General features: G+C 37.1%; 1 protein-coding gene across 6 annotated transcripts in view; it reads right to left on the bottom strand.

Moving 5' to 3' along the window:
• The window catches only part of TXNL4B (thioredoxin like 4B), a 42,224-nt gene that overhangs the window by 9,955 nt on the left and 17,155 nt on the right, over positions 1-15,114 (bottom strand). The window lies entirely within an intron of this gene.

Raw genomic sequence — 15,114 nt, 5'->3', positions numbered from 1 at the left:
GGAGGTCTCACTATTGTCAAGATAAGGTTGCTTTTAGCCTCCAATGAAACATGAATATGAAGGCAACCATGAGTTCCTTGAGCAATGTCACACTCTGCATGTGTCAGGTATTTATCAGTGGGCTGCAAGTTGTAAGGAGATTTAATTTTAGCTACCTTTCTCTTGTCTTTGTTCTCCTCATTAGTTTCCCCACTTTGGCTATCTTAAAAAAGTATCAATGGCCAGTGCACCCTTGCATGCATTTTTATGTAAGAGGGATGTAGTATGATCTGGGCATCAGGATTTTTAGAAGCTCCCAAGAGATTTTAAAGTACAGCAAAGATTGAGAACTGTTAAAATAAGGTATTTATGCCTTATTCAAGCTTTTTTCCAACGCCTAAGCTTCATGACCAGCATCCTTACAGATTCTATTTATTATATATGGTGCACTCCTCTGTCTCAATTAATCATGTCCTTCCAACTCCATCCACTGATCATCCTTTATTTTCTCATTAGAATGTCAGCTCCAGGAGGGCAGGAATTTCATCTGATTTGTTCTCAGTTATATCCTCAGCACCTAGAACACCTAGACATATTGTAGACACTTGATAAAGATTTGATGAACGAATGGATATTTCTTCTTTTAAATTCAGTACCCTGATACACTCATTTCTCCCACAATTTCCAGTAAAAGTGGTATTATGTTTAGATGATTTCCAAATCTGGTCCTGTTTCCAGTGGTCATCTTTCAAGCCTGAATTTCACATTAAAATTCATTTAAAAACTTGAGCTCACCATTTTCTATTCCCAACCCAAACCCTAACACCATCCCAGCCTGCCATACGTATCTACAGAATCAGTTTCCTCCCTGAGTCTCAAGCTTAATACCTTGAGTTATTTTAAAGTCTTGTCTTCCCCATATTTAGTTACTCATTAAGTTCTGCAATTTGCTTTTCTGAAAATTCTCTTGAATTTGTTCTTTCCTTTAAGTTGCCACAACACTGAATTTGTCTTCTTGGCTTCTGTTTATTCACATTTAAAATGACTTCACATCCACCTGCTAGCAATTGTTTGTTTTTTTTTTTAATGCTTATGAAGGTTAAATATATGACACAAATAGCACAAAGGATGGGAGAATGTAAAGAGAATTACATTGTTGTAAAGTTCTTGTATTATTTGGGAAGTGATAAAGACAGTAACTTAAAGTAGATTGTAATAAGTCAAGGATGCATATCTTGAAATCTCTGAGATAACCACTAGAAAAATAATAGAAGAATATGTAACTAATGAGAAAACATTTTAAAAATTGAGTAATACAAAAAAGGCAGGAAAAAAATAAAAAGAAAATGTATGATTAAATATAAAACAAAGAGCACAATGGTAGGCTTGAAACCCGCTCCATTAGGAATTACATTAAATGTAAATAAACTAAACATTCCAGTTATAAAAGGCAAAGATTGTCAGAGTTGATGAAAAAAATCAGTATGGAGAGAAACATTGCTAAGACTAACGTCAAGGAGCTTGCTATGTTTTCTTCTAGGAGTTTGATCGTTACAAGTCTTACACATCTAAGTGTTTAATCCATTTTGAGTTAATTGGTGTATATGGTATAAGAAAGTGGTTCAGTTATTCTTTTGCATGTAGCTGTCTAGTTTTCCCAACACCATTTATTGAAGAGACTGTCTTTTCGCCATTGTATATTCTTGCCTCCTTTGTTGTAAATTATCTGACCATATATGCATGGGTTTATTTCTGGGCTCTCTAATCCATTCCATTGATCCTATGTGTCTGTTTTTATGCCAATACTACACTGTTTTGATAACTATAGCTTTGTAGTATAGTTTGAAATCAGGGACCATGATACTTCTGGCTTTGTGCTTCTTAAGATCATTTTATCTATTCAGGGTGTTTTGTGTTTCCATACAAATTTTAGAAGTATTTGTTCTAGCTCTGTGGAAAATGCCACTGGAATTTTGATAGGGGTTGCACTGACTCTGTAGATCACTCTGGGCATTATGGACATTTTAACAATATTAATTATTCCAATCTATGAGTATGGAGTATCTTTCCATTTATTTGTGTCTTCTTCAATTCTTTCATCAATGTCTTTTTAAAAATTTTTAAAATTTTTATTAAAATTTTTTTTTACATTTATTTGTTTTTGAGAGACAGAGAGAGACAGAGCACAAGTGGGGGAGGGGCAGAGAGAGAAGGAGACACAGATTCAGAAGCAGGATCCAGGCTCTTAGCTGTCAGCACAGAGCCTGACATGGGGCTGGAACTCACAAACCATGAGATCATGACCTGAGCCAAAGTTGGACACAACTGACTGAGCCACCCAGGCACCCCAATGTCTTTTTTTTTAAAGTTTCTTTCTTTCTTTTCTTTCTTTCCTTCTTTCTTTCTTTCTTTCTTTCTTTCTTTCTTTCTTTCTTTCTTTCTTTCTTATTTGAGCATAGGTGACATACATTGTTACATCAGTTTTAGGTGTACAACATAGTGATTTGGCAAGTTTATACATTAGGCTATGTTCATTACAAGTGTAGCTACCATTTGTCATCATACATCGTTATTATAATATTCTTGGCTATATTCCTTATGCTGTGCCTTTTATTTCTGTGACTTTTTCATTCTAAAACTGGAACCCTGTATCTTCCATTCCCTTTCACCCATTTGCCCATCCCCCCACACTCTCCCCTGTGGCAACCATCAGCTTTTTCTCTGTGTTTACATGTCTGATTCTGCTTTTTGTTTATTTATTCCTTTTTTTTACATCCACATATCAGCTAAATCATATGGTATTTGTCTTCTCAGTCTGACTTATTTCACTTAGCATGATATCCTCTAGATCCTTCTATTTGTCTCAAATAGCATGATATTATCCTTTTTTATGGCTGAATATTCCATTCCATATATATATATGTATACACACACACACACACACACACACACACACACACACTACATCTTCCTTGTCCATTTGTCTATCAATGGACATTTAAGTTGTTTCCATATCTTGGATACTGTAAACAATGTTGCATAGGGGTGCATATATCTTTTTGAATTTGCGTTTTGTTTTCTTTGGTAAGCACCCAACAGAGGAATTATTGGATTATACGTTATTTATATTTTTAATACCTCCATGCTCTCTTCCACAGTGATTGTACCAATTTATATTGCCATCAACAGTATACAAGTGTTCCTTTTTTCCACATTTTTGCCAACACTTTTTAGTTTTTGTCTTTTTTATTTTAGCTATTCTGACAGGTGCAACACATCCCTTTTCATTTCTTATATTATTTATCTGAGCCCCCCCTTCTCTCTTTTTTCTTCTTTGTGAGTCTAGCTAAAGGTTTGTTGATTTTATCTTTTTGAAGAACCAGGTCTTAGTTTCATTAATCTTTTCTTTTTAGTCTTTTTAGTCTCTATTTCACTTATTTCTGCCCTGCTTTATTATTTCCTTCCTTCTACTAATTTTGGGCTTCATTTGTTCCTTTTTTAGTCCCTTTAGGTATAAAGTTAAATTGTTTATTTGAGATTTCTCTTATTTCTTAGATTTTGGTATGCCATATTTCTGTTTTCATTTGTCTCTAGGTATTTTTTAAATTTCTTCCTTGATCCAGTAGTTGTTCAGTAACATGTTGTTTAATCGCAATGTATTTGTAGCTTTTCCAGTTTTCTTCTTGTAATTGATGTCTAGTTTCATATCAATGTAGTCAGAAAAGATGCTTGATAGAATTTCAATCCTTTTGAATTTATTGTAACTTGTTTTGTGGCCTAAAATGCGATCTATCCTGGAGAATGTTCTGTGTGCACTTGAAAAGACTGTATTCTGTTGCTTTTTTTTTTCCCCTTAAAAGTAATCTCTATGCCCAACATGGGGCTTGAAGTCATGACCCCAAGATTAAGAGTCACATACTTTACCAACTGAGGCAGCAAGATGGCTCTATTCTGCTGTTTTTGGATGGAATGTTCTGTATATACCTGTTACGTCTGGTCTAATGTGTCATTTAAAGCTGATGTTTCCATAATGATTTTCTGTCTGGATGATCAACCCATTGATGTAAGTGGGGTGTTAAAATTCCCTACTGTTACTGTATTGCTGTCAATTTCTCCCTTTAGGTCTGTTAACATTGGTGCATATATAAGTGTTATATTTTCTTATGGGATCAGCCATTTCATCATTAGGTAGTGCCCCTCTTTGTTTTTTGTTACAGTCTTTATTTTAAAGTCTATTTTGTCTGATATGAGTATAGCTGCCATCAGCTGTCCTTTTGTTTCCATTTGTATGAAATATTTTTTTCCATATCTTCACTTACAGTTTGTGTCTGTCTTCTGAAGTAGGTCTCTTCTAGGTAGCATATAGATATGTCCTTTTTTAAAAATTTTTTTTAAGTTTATTTATTTTGAGAGACAGAGAGAGCAGAGGGGGGGCAGCGAGAGGGAGAGAGTGAATCCCAGGCAGGCTCCATGTTGTCAGCACGGAGGCTGATGTAGGGCTTGCACTCATGAACCGTGAGATCATGACCCGAGCTGAAACCAAGAGTTGGACGCTTAACTGACTGAGCCACCCAGGCACCCATGTCTTGCTTTTTTTTTTTTTTTAAATCCAATCATACACTGCACATCTCTGCTCAGAGAATTTAATTCATTTACATTTAAAGTAATCACTGATAGGTATGTATTTATTGCCATTTTGTTAATTGTTTTCTGGCTGTTTTTGTAGTTCCTTTCTGTTCCTTTCTTCTCTCTCTTCTCTCACAGTTTGATGACTTTCTTTAATGTTATATTTAGATTATTTTCCTCTTCTTCTTCTTTTTGTATTTACTTTGAGGTTACTATGAAGTTCACATATCTTACTTATCCTATGTTTGTAACAGTCTACTTTAAGTTAATGGCAACTTAAATTTGAACACATCCAAAACTACATTTTTATTCTCTCTGATGTTTAATGTTTCTGATATCACTTTTTATGTTTTAATTTTATGTATCCCTTAACTAATTATTGTAGTTTCTGTTAATTTTACTATTTTTGTCTTTTAACCTTCTTAATAGCTTTATAATTAACCCATTATCTTTACTATATATTTACTTTTTTCCAGTGAGATTTTTACTTTCATGTCTTCTTATTATTAGTTAGTGCCATTTTTTTTCAGCTTAAATATGTCCCTTTATTTATTTATTTATTTTTTTTTTTAAATGTTTATTTTCGAGACAGAGGGAGACAGAGCACGGGTGGGGGCAGGCAGAGAGAGATGGAGACACAGAATCTGAAACGGGCTCCAGGCTCTGAGCTGTCAGCACAGAGCCCAATGCGGGGCTTGAACCCATGAACCGTGAGATCATGATCTGAGCCGAAGTCGGACACTTAACTGACTGAGCCACCCAGGCGCCCCAATATGTCCCTTTAATATTTTGTGTAAGACTGGTTTAGTAGTAATGCACTCCTGTAGCTTTTGCTTGTCTGGAAAACTTCTCTTTACTTCCAATCTGAATGATAACCTTGCTGGATGGAGTATTCTTGGTTTGAAGCTTTCTCCTTTCAGCACTTTGAATATGTCATGACACTCCCTTTTGCTTGAAAAATTTCTGCTGAGAAATCTGCTGACAGCCTTATGGGGTTTCCCTTGTAGGTAACAATCTGTTTTTCTCTTGCTGCTTTTAAGAGTCTCTCTTTAACTTTTGATGTTTTAATTATAATGTGTCTTGGTATAGCTCTTTTTGGGCTTATCATTTTTGGAGCTGTCTAGATTCCTGGACCTAGATGTCTATTTCTCTCCCTAAGTTAGAGAAGTTTTCAGCCATTACATCTTCAAATAAGTTTTCTGACACTTTCTCTTACCCTTCTTCTGGGAACCCTATAATGCAAATGTTATTCTGCTTGATGTTGCTCCAGTGGTCACTTAAGTTACTTTCATTTTTTAAAATTGTATTTTTCCTTTTGTTACTCTGTCTGGGTGAGTTTCATTGCTCTATCTTCCAGGTTGCTGATTCATTCTTCTGCTTTATCCAGTCTACTGATGAACCCCTCTAATGTATTTTTCAGTTCAGTTTTTGTTTCTTCAGCTCTGCGACTTCCGTTTGGTACTCTCTTATGTCTTCTATGTCTTTGTTGAAGTTCTTACTGTATTCATCCATTTTTCTTCTGAGTTTGGTGAGCATCTTTGTAATCATTACTTTGAGTTGCTTATCAGGTAGATTACTTATCTCCATATCATCAAGGTCTTTTTCTGAGGTTATATCTTATTCTTTCATTTGGAACACATTTCTTTTCCTGCTGATTTTGCTTGATTCTCTGTGTTTATTTCTGTGTATTAGGAAACAACATCTATCTCTCTGTCTTGAAGGAATGGCCTTGTTTAGGTGATGATCCTTTTCATTCAACCTTGCCCTAGTTCTCGGTTGTCTCTTGAACCTTTGTCTAAACTGCCTGATTTATTCTTATTTATTTATTTATTTATTTATTTAGCGAGTGTGAGTAGGGGACAGTGGCAGAGAGAGAGAGAGAGAGAGAGAGAGAGAGAGAGAGAGAGAGAATCCCAAGCAGGCTCCATGTTCAGTGCACAGTATGATGTGTGGTTTGATCCCACAACTCTGGGATCATGTCCTGAGCCAAATCAAGAGTTGGACGCTTAAACAACAGAGCCACACAGGCACCCTTAAATTTCCTGATTTATTCTTGATATGACCCTGTTGTGGGAGATGTGCCAAGACCTGTCAGTGCTCCAAGGGGAGGTATTTCATTTAGCACCTGGTTTCAGGTTGATTGGAAGCCAGACTCTGAGGAGCAGCTTTTAAAATATGCATATATACACAGTCCTGTGGGGTTGCAATTGTAATGCCTGCTGTCCTTCAGACCAGGAGATCTGGAGGTGTCCCCTGTGTGACAACTCCAAAAATCAGGGTTCTAGATGAGTGTATAAGCTCCTTTCTGGGAAGTCTTGTTGAGCTGTAAGAAGGCCATGGGGGTATGGAATGATGATATCTCCCTGTTTACATTCCCTGGGAGTGACTCCTTAGCCTCTAGGTTTGTGGAAAGCCTGAAGCTTGCCTCTCAGGCTGAAGCTCCAGGCTAAGGAAATAGGTTTTTTCACAGGAAGACTGTGAGTTGTAGCCTGTCAAGAACTGTCTGACTGTTACGGTCATATTGAGCTCTGGAACAGCCCTCTTGGCTACCAAGGCTAGGCAATCAAGAGGTGTCCCCGTGTGGGCTGAGTGTGCCTGCGAGCTTTGGCAAGACTGCTGGAGAGTGTTGGGGGTGAGGCACCCTAGCACCATCTAAGAGGCAGCAGGAACATGTCTTAACTCTTCTCACCTATGAGTTTTAGCAAAGCAGCAGGATAGTGCCTTGTCTGCGCACATGCTGGCTTCAGGCTGAAAGCAGGAGAATGCCATCGCCTCTTGCACTTGCCAGTCCTGGCCACGGGGCAGGGAAGTGTTGCAACCACCTGTGTTTGCAGACTTTAGCTATGGAGTGGGAGAACTCTGTGACTAGTCAGGGAGTGGGGGAGTGCTGCAACCATTGTGCTCTCTGACCTCAGTAAATGTCATGACCCCCTGGCCCTGACCATCCCAGCAAGTTGGCAGGAGAGTGCTACCTCTGAGCTCACCTGCCTGCGCTAGCAGGCCATGTGGAAAGAGTGCAACAATGGTGTCCTCCAGCACCTCCATCTCCAGAGAGCATCTCAACTGTCCCCTGGCCCTCTAGCTGATGTCACCATATCAGCATATATTTCCCTCACATATGGTCTAGGTGCTTTTCAAACTGCTGTTTTATGCTGGGTCTTGGGGTGAGAAAGACCATATGTGAGCCCTCCAAGAGGGGAATCTCAGTTTCCTATACCACTTTAGGACCTCCAGATGTCAGCCCCACTGTTTTTCCAAGTTAGACATTCTGGGGCTTGTCCTTCTGTTACAGATACTAGAGGTTGAGGTGCCTGATATGGAGCACCAACCTCTTGCTCCTCTGAGAGAAGCATCTGCCTGGTGAGATCCCTCCTTATTGTGTTCCCGGGCTGGGGGTGGGTTTTTTTGGTGAGAGTGTGTCTCTGACTCTCTTATCCATCTTGATGTGGTTCTTTAATCCTTTCTTTTGCAGAGCAGTTCATTTAGTTTTCAGATATTTTTCAGAGGGAAATTATCCATATGCAACTGTAGATTTGCTATGTCTGTGGGAGGACAGGAGTTCAGGATCTTCCTGTGCCACCATCTTGGACCCTTCCCCCAACCCCATTTATAATCTTCCCATAAGAGAACCACAGGCCTATATGACTTCATTGGAAAATTCCCCCAAACAATTAAGAAAAATATTATCAATCTTACACAAACTCTTTCATGTAATAGAAAAATAGGGAACACTCTTCATATTTCATTAAGAGATCAACATAAACTTAATATTAAATCCTGATAAGGATATTGCCAGAAAGGAAATTTATAGATTGGTATTTCTTATTTCTTATGAACTCAGATGGAAAAATCCTAAAAAATAATCAATAAATCAAATACAGCAATATATAAAAATTATATTACATCATGAGAAATTTAAGTTTATTCCAGAAGTGAAGGTTGGTTTAACATTTAAAAATTGAGCAATATAATTCACCACATTAACAAAATAAATAATCTTATTAATAAAGAAAAATATTTGACACCTCTTTATGTTAAAAAAAAACTCAACAAACTAGGAATAAAAAGGAACTGCCTTAATCTGATAAATGATATCTACAAAAAGAAACAACAACATAATAGAGCTAACATAATACTTAGGAGTGAAATTCTGAATGCTTTTTGTCTCCCTGAGTTTGGGAATAGACAAGGATGCTCATTTCCCACTTATGTCTAACATGGTAGCAAAAACCTTAGTTAGTGCAATAAGGTGAGAAAAATAAATAAAAGATACAAAGATAAGAAAAGAAGAGGTAAAAAAGTCATTATTTGCAGATGACATGATTGTGTACCTAAAAAAAATTAGATTAAGGAAACTATTAGATTTAATTAGTGAATTTACAAGTTTGCTGGATATAACATCAATATACTAAAATCACGCATACTTTCCTATCTTCACTATAAACAATTAGCAAATTAAATGAAAATATCATTTATAGTAGCCATAAAAATTGCATGCCTCGGAGTAAATCTAATAAAAGGGGTGCACTAGATGTATCCTAAAATGTACAAGGCACTGAAATTAAAGACAAGTTAAATAAATGAGGGGATATACGATGTTTAGGGATTGGAAGACTCAATATTGTCAAGACGTCAATTCTCCCCAAATTGATCTAGAAATCTGATGCAATCCCAATCAAAATCTCAGCAGGACATTTTCAAATCAGTAAGTAAAAGACATTTCATAAAGAAGATATCTAAATGGACCAATAATAATATAAAAAGTGCTCTATAGGGTTGCCTGGTTGGCTCAGTCTGTTGAGCATCCAACTTTTGGTTTTGGTTCAGGTCGTGATCCCAGGGTCATGGGATTGAGCCCTATGTTGGGCTCTGCCCCGAGTGTGAAGCCTGCTTAAGATTCTCTTTCTCCCTGCTTCTGCCTCTCTCCCTCTCTTGCACTCTCTCTTTCTCTAAAAAAAAAAAAAAAAAAAAAAAAAAAAAAGCAGCAATATATATCATTCAATATCTGTGAGATGCAGATGAAAGCCATCATTATAATTTGCTGTGTATGTATCAGAATGGCTAAAATTGAAGTGTATTGGCAACGATACGGAGCAACTGGAATCTAAGCAACTGGAATATTACAGGTGGGAGTGTATAGTGGAGAATTGTTTGGCAGCATCTACTAAAGCTAAACACCACTGGGGCACCTGGGTAGCTCAGTGGGTTAAGCGTCCAGGTTTTGATTTTAGCTCATGTCATGACCTAAGGGTTTGTGAGATTGAGCCCTGTGTTGGGCTTTGTGCTGACAGGTTGGAGCCTACTTGGGATTCTCTCTCTCCCCCTCTCTCTCTGCCCCTTCCCTGCTCATGTTATAAACAAACAAACAAACAAACAAACAAACTTAAAAAAATAAATCTAAACACTGCCTACCCTATGACACAGCAAGATATTTATTCAAGAAAAATGAGCACATGTATTCACCAAAAGACATGTGCAAGCAAGTTCATAGTAGCTTTATTTATAATAGCCCAAACTGGAATAAACTCAAACACCCATAAACAGAGAATGGATAAACCAACTGTGGTTTATCCATACAATGGAATACTTCTCAGGAATAAAAAAGAAGCAAACTAATGTGACAATATGGATGATTCTTACAGACATATGATGGGCAAAAGAAGCCAGAAACAAGTGACTACTATTTGATTCTATTTATATGAAGTTCAAGATCAGGCAAAACTATCATGACAGAAGTCAGAATACTGGTTACTTTTTGAGGGTTGGGTGTTCATTGCAAGGAACTCAAAATAGTCTTCTGGGTGCTAGAAGTATTTTATATCTTGACCTAATGTTTTAAGATTTGATGTTTGTCTAAGATTTGATGTTTTTAGTAAATGACGCTAGATCAATTGTATACCCATATGGAATAAAATTAGCCTGGCCTCCTACCTTACTTCCCTGAATTTATGTAAGGTATTTATAACAGACAATTTAGAATCATAAAGTCCCAACAATGAAGGAATATTTAAAGTATACATGACACGTCTTTAAGTTAGGACTATGATGTGGCATTGAAAGTGTTGTAAAGAGTTTGCTACAACATAGAAAATGCCTGTAATATTGGGTAAAAAAGGCAGACCACAAAAATTATAGATATAGATATAGATATAGATATAGATATAGATATAGATATAGATATAGAGATAAGGAATTATCAACACGATGTAAAAGAATGTACAGAGAAAAGCCTGGAAGAAAATGACACTAAAGTGTTAATAGTGGTTATTGGTTGTCTTGGGGTGGCAAAATAATGGGAAGACTTTTTTCTTATTTTTATTTTTCTGTAGCTTGCAAAATTTCAAGACTTCAATAATGGTAGAACTTTTAAAAAATAATTTTTTCCTTCCCAAACCAAAACTCTACCCTTCAAGTTTCTCTGCCAACTGCTGTCCTGCTTTATGAATTTTTTAAGCTTTTCTGCTTTCTGTTCTCACCACAAAATGTGTTTCCTATATCCTGTGGCTGGCTACTCTCAGCTGTCACCTCCTCATCTTGTCCCATCCTAATTCCAAGTCAGAAGGCCTTTGGGCTGGATACTATTTTTTTCTTTCTCTTTAAAAAAATTTTTTTTCTTAACGTTTATTTATTTCTGAGAGAGAGAGACAGAGCATGAGTGGGGGAGGGACAGAGAGAGAGAGGCAGACACAGAATCTGAAGCAGGCTCCATGCTCTGAGCTGTCAGCACAGAGCTCGATGCAGGCCTTGAACTCAAGAACTGTGAGATCATGACTTGAGCTGAATTTGGATGCTTAACTGACTGAACCACCCAGGCGCCCTGGGCTGGGTACTCTTAATTGTCAAGTTAATAAAGGATGCCAAAGGCAGAGAGCCTATGAACTCTCCCTTGTCCGTTATAATAGAGCTCAGGTTTTGTTTACAGGCAAATGCAATTTTTTTTTTGAGAAAAAAAGCTTTATTTTCAAAGTCACAAGTAGTCTTCATTTTAATTTTTTTTATTAACTTGTTTTTTTATTTTTTTTGCATTTACATCCAAATTAGTTAGCATATAGTGCAACAATGATTTCAGGAGTAGATTCCTTAGTGCCCCTCACCCATTTAGCCCATCCCCTCTCCCACAACCCCTCCAGTAACCCTGTTTGTTCTCCATATTTATGAGTCTCTTCTGTTTTGTCCCTCTCCCTGTTTTTATATTATTTTTGTTTCCCTTCCCTTATGTTCATCTGTTTCATCTCTTAAAGTCCTCAGATGAGTAAAGTCATATGATTTTTGTCTTTCTCTAATTTCACTTAGCATAATACCCTCCAGTTCCATCCACATAGTTGCAAATGGCAAGATTTCATTTTTTTCAATTGCCGAGTAATACTCCATTGTATATATATACCACATCTTCTTTATCCATTCATCCATGGATGGACATTTGGGCTCTTTCCATACTTTGGCTATTGTGGATAGTGCTGCTATAAACATGGGGGTGCATGTGTCCCTTTGAAACAGCACACCTGTATCCCGTGGATAAATGCCTAGTAGTACAATTTCTGGGTCGTAGGGTAGTTCTATTTTTAATTTTTGAGGAACCTCCATACTGTTTTCCAGAGTGGTCGCACCAGCTTGCATTCCCACAAATGCCAATTTTCATCCATCTAGTGGGTAAGCATTTATTCGAATTACAGTGGTGGTGAGAAATGTCTCATTTTAGATATTCTAGGAGGGGCATTTGCAGCCCAAAGAGAAAACTTCCACCTCCGCTTCACAGGATCACAGAGCAGTGCAGTCATGTTGCAGCATGTATACACAGCGGGAGAAGTTGTGGCCGTTTATAATGCAGATTCTCAGACTCTGCTCAGACTGGATCAATTCTCTGCAAGGGGGGGCCTGGGCTTTGCCTCTTAATGTCTGTCTGGTGATTCTCCCCCACCCTCCTTCACTTTTTAAATGTTATTTGATACCAACATATGTTTTGAAAAATTATTTATTTATTCATTCTTGTTCTATTCTATTTCTTAGAGAAAGAGTGTGAGTGGGGGAGACAGGCAGAGGGAGAGAGCCCAAAGCTGGGTTGTTAACAATAATTTATTTATATTTACATATGTGATTTTCTCTTCTGCCTTCCTCCTGCCTCCCTATGAGAAGGAACATTTTACATTTTGTGTTTTCCATTCTTTTAAAATATTTAAAAATACAGTTTTTGTCTTCTTGGCATCTAGGCCTATAAGACATATTGTTTAGTTCTGCTTGTTTTTAAAAAATTTTTTTGGCCTCAAGAGAAAGAAGTTTATTATTTTTTATGAATTTTTTGTGATAAAGTATATATAACAAATTTTCTGGTAACAGTTCTAAAGTGTACAATTCAATGGCATTAATTACATTTGCAATGTTGTGTAATCATCACTACCATTTCCAAAAATTTTCATCACTCCAAACAGAAACTCTGTACCCATTAAGCAATAATACTCCTCTGTCCCCTCCCCTAGGCTCTGGTAACCTCTACTTTGTGTCTATGAATTTGCCTTTTCTAGATATTTCATAGAAGTAGAATCATACGATATTTGTCTTTTTGTGTCCGGTTTCTTTCACTTAGCATAATATTTGTAGCATGTGCCAGAACTTTTTATAGATGAACAGTAGTCTATTGTACATATATGCCACGTTTTGTTTATCCATTCATTTGTTGAAGGACACTTGGATTGTTTCTACCTTTTGGTTATTGTGAATAATGCTGTCAGGAACATTGATGTACAAGAATCTTTTAGAGACCCTATTTTCAATTATGTTGGCTATATACCTAGAAGTAGAACTGCTGGGTCATATAACAATTCTATGTTTAGCTTTTTGAGGAACCATCATAGTGTTATCCACAGAGACTACGCCATTTTATATTCCCTACAGCAGTATACGGCAGTTCCGACTTATTCACACCCTTGCCAACATTTATTATGTATGTATATATGTGTGCATATATATGTATATGCACATATATATATACACATAGATATATGTATAATTTCAAACATATATTTTGAAAATATGTACATTTTAATATATTTATTTTATCTTGTTATTTTGAGAGTGATAGAGAGCACGCACATGTGCGAACAGGGAAGTGGCAGAGAGACAGGGAAAGAGAAGAGAATCCCAAGCAGAGTCCATGCTGTCAGCCCAAGGTCTGACACGGGGCTTGATCCCATGAACTTGAGATCATGACCTGAGCCAACATCAAGAGTTGGATGCTCAACTGACTGAGCCACTCAGGGGCCCAACATATATTTGATTGTAGCCATCCTAGTAGGTATGAGTGCCATGCTGTGTGTGTGTGTGTGTGTGTGTGTGTTTATATCAAAGTTTTAAAATAATCTCTACACCTCATGTGGGATTTGAACTCATGACTCTGAGATTGAGAGTGGCATGCTCTTCCAACTGAGCCAGCCAGGTGCCTTGGCATCCTGTGGTTTTGACTTGCACTTCTGTAATGATATTTCCAGTGATGGTGAGCATCTTATCATGTGCTTATGTGCTTATTGGTCATTTGTGTATTTTCTTTTGAAAAAATGTTGGTTCAAATCATTTGCCCATTTTAAAAAGTAATATTTATTTATTTATTTATTTATTTATTTAAAAATTTACATCCAAGTTAGCATATAATGCAACAATGATTTCAGGAGTAGATTCCAGTGATTGATCACCTATGTGTAACACTCAGTGCTCATCCCAACAAATGTCTTCCTTAATGCCTGTTACCCATTTAGCCTATCCCTCCTCCCACAACCCCTCCAGCAACCCTCTGTTTGTTCTCTATGCTTAAGAGTCTCTTATGTTTTGTCTCCCTCCCTGTTTCTATATTAATATTTAAAAACTTTTTTTAATGTTTATTTATTTTTGAGACAGAGAGAGACAGAGCATGAACGGGGGAGGGTCAGAGAGAGAGGGAGACACAGAATCTGAAGCAGGCTCCAGGCTCTGAGCTGTCAGGACAGAGCCCGATGCAGGGCTCGAACTCACAGAGCGTGAAATCATGACCTGAGCCAAAGTCAGAAGCTCAACCGAGCCACCCAGGTGCCCCTCTATATTATTTTTGATTCCCTTCCCTTATGTTCACCTGTTTTGTACCTTAAACACCTCATATGAATGAAGCCATATGGTATTTGTCTTTCTCTGACTAATTTCACTTAGCATAATACCCTCTAGTTCCATCCATGTAGTTGCAAATGGCAAGATTTCATTCTTTTTGATTGCCGAGTAATACTCCATTGTGTATACACACACACACACACACACACACACACACACACACACACATCTTCTTTATCCATTCATCCGTCAATGGCATTTGCCTATGTTTTCATTGGATTGTGTTTTTGTTGTTTTTGTAGAACATCTGGATATTAAATCCTTCTCAGAGATATGATTTATAAATATTTCCTCCCACTCATATTGTCTTTCCCCTTTCTTGATATTGTCTTTTGATGCACAAAAGTTTCAAATTTATCTATTTTTTGTTGTTGCTTGTGA

This window comes from Felis catus, chromosome E2 (assembly GCF_018350175.1).
Source record: "Felis catus isolate Fca126 chromosome E2, F.catus_Fca126_mat1.0, whole genome shotgun sequence".
Classification (NCBI taxonomy): domain Eukaryota; kingdom Metazoa; phylum Chordata; class Mammalia; order Carnivora; family Felidae; genus Felis; species Felis catus.
The sequence above is the reverse complement of the archived record's forward strand: the minus strand, read 5'-3'. Positions and strand labels throughout refer to the sequence as shown.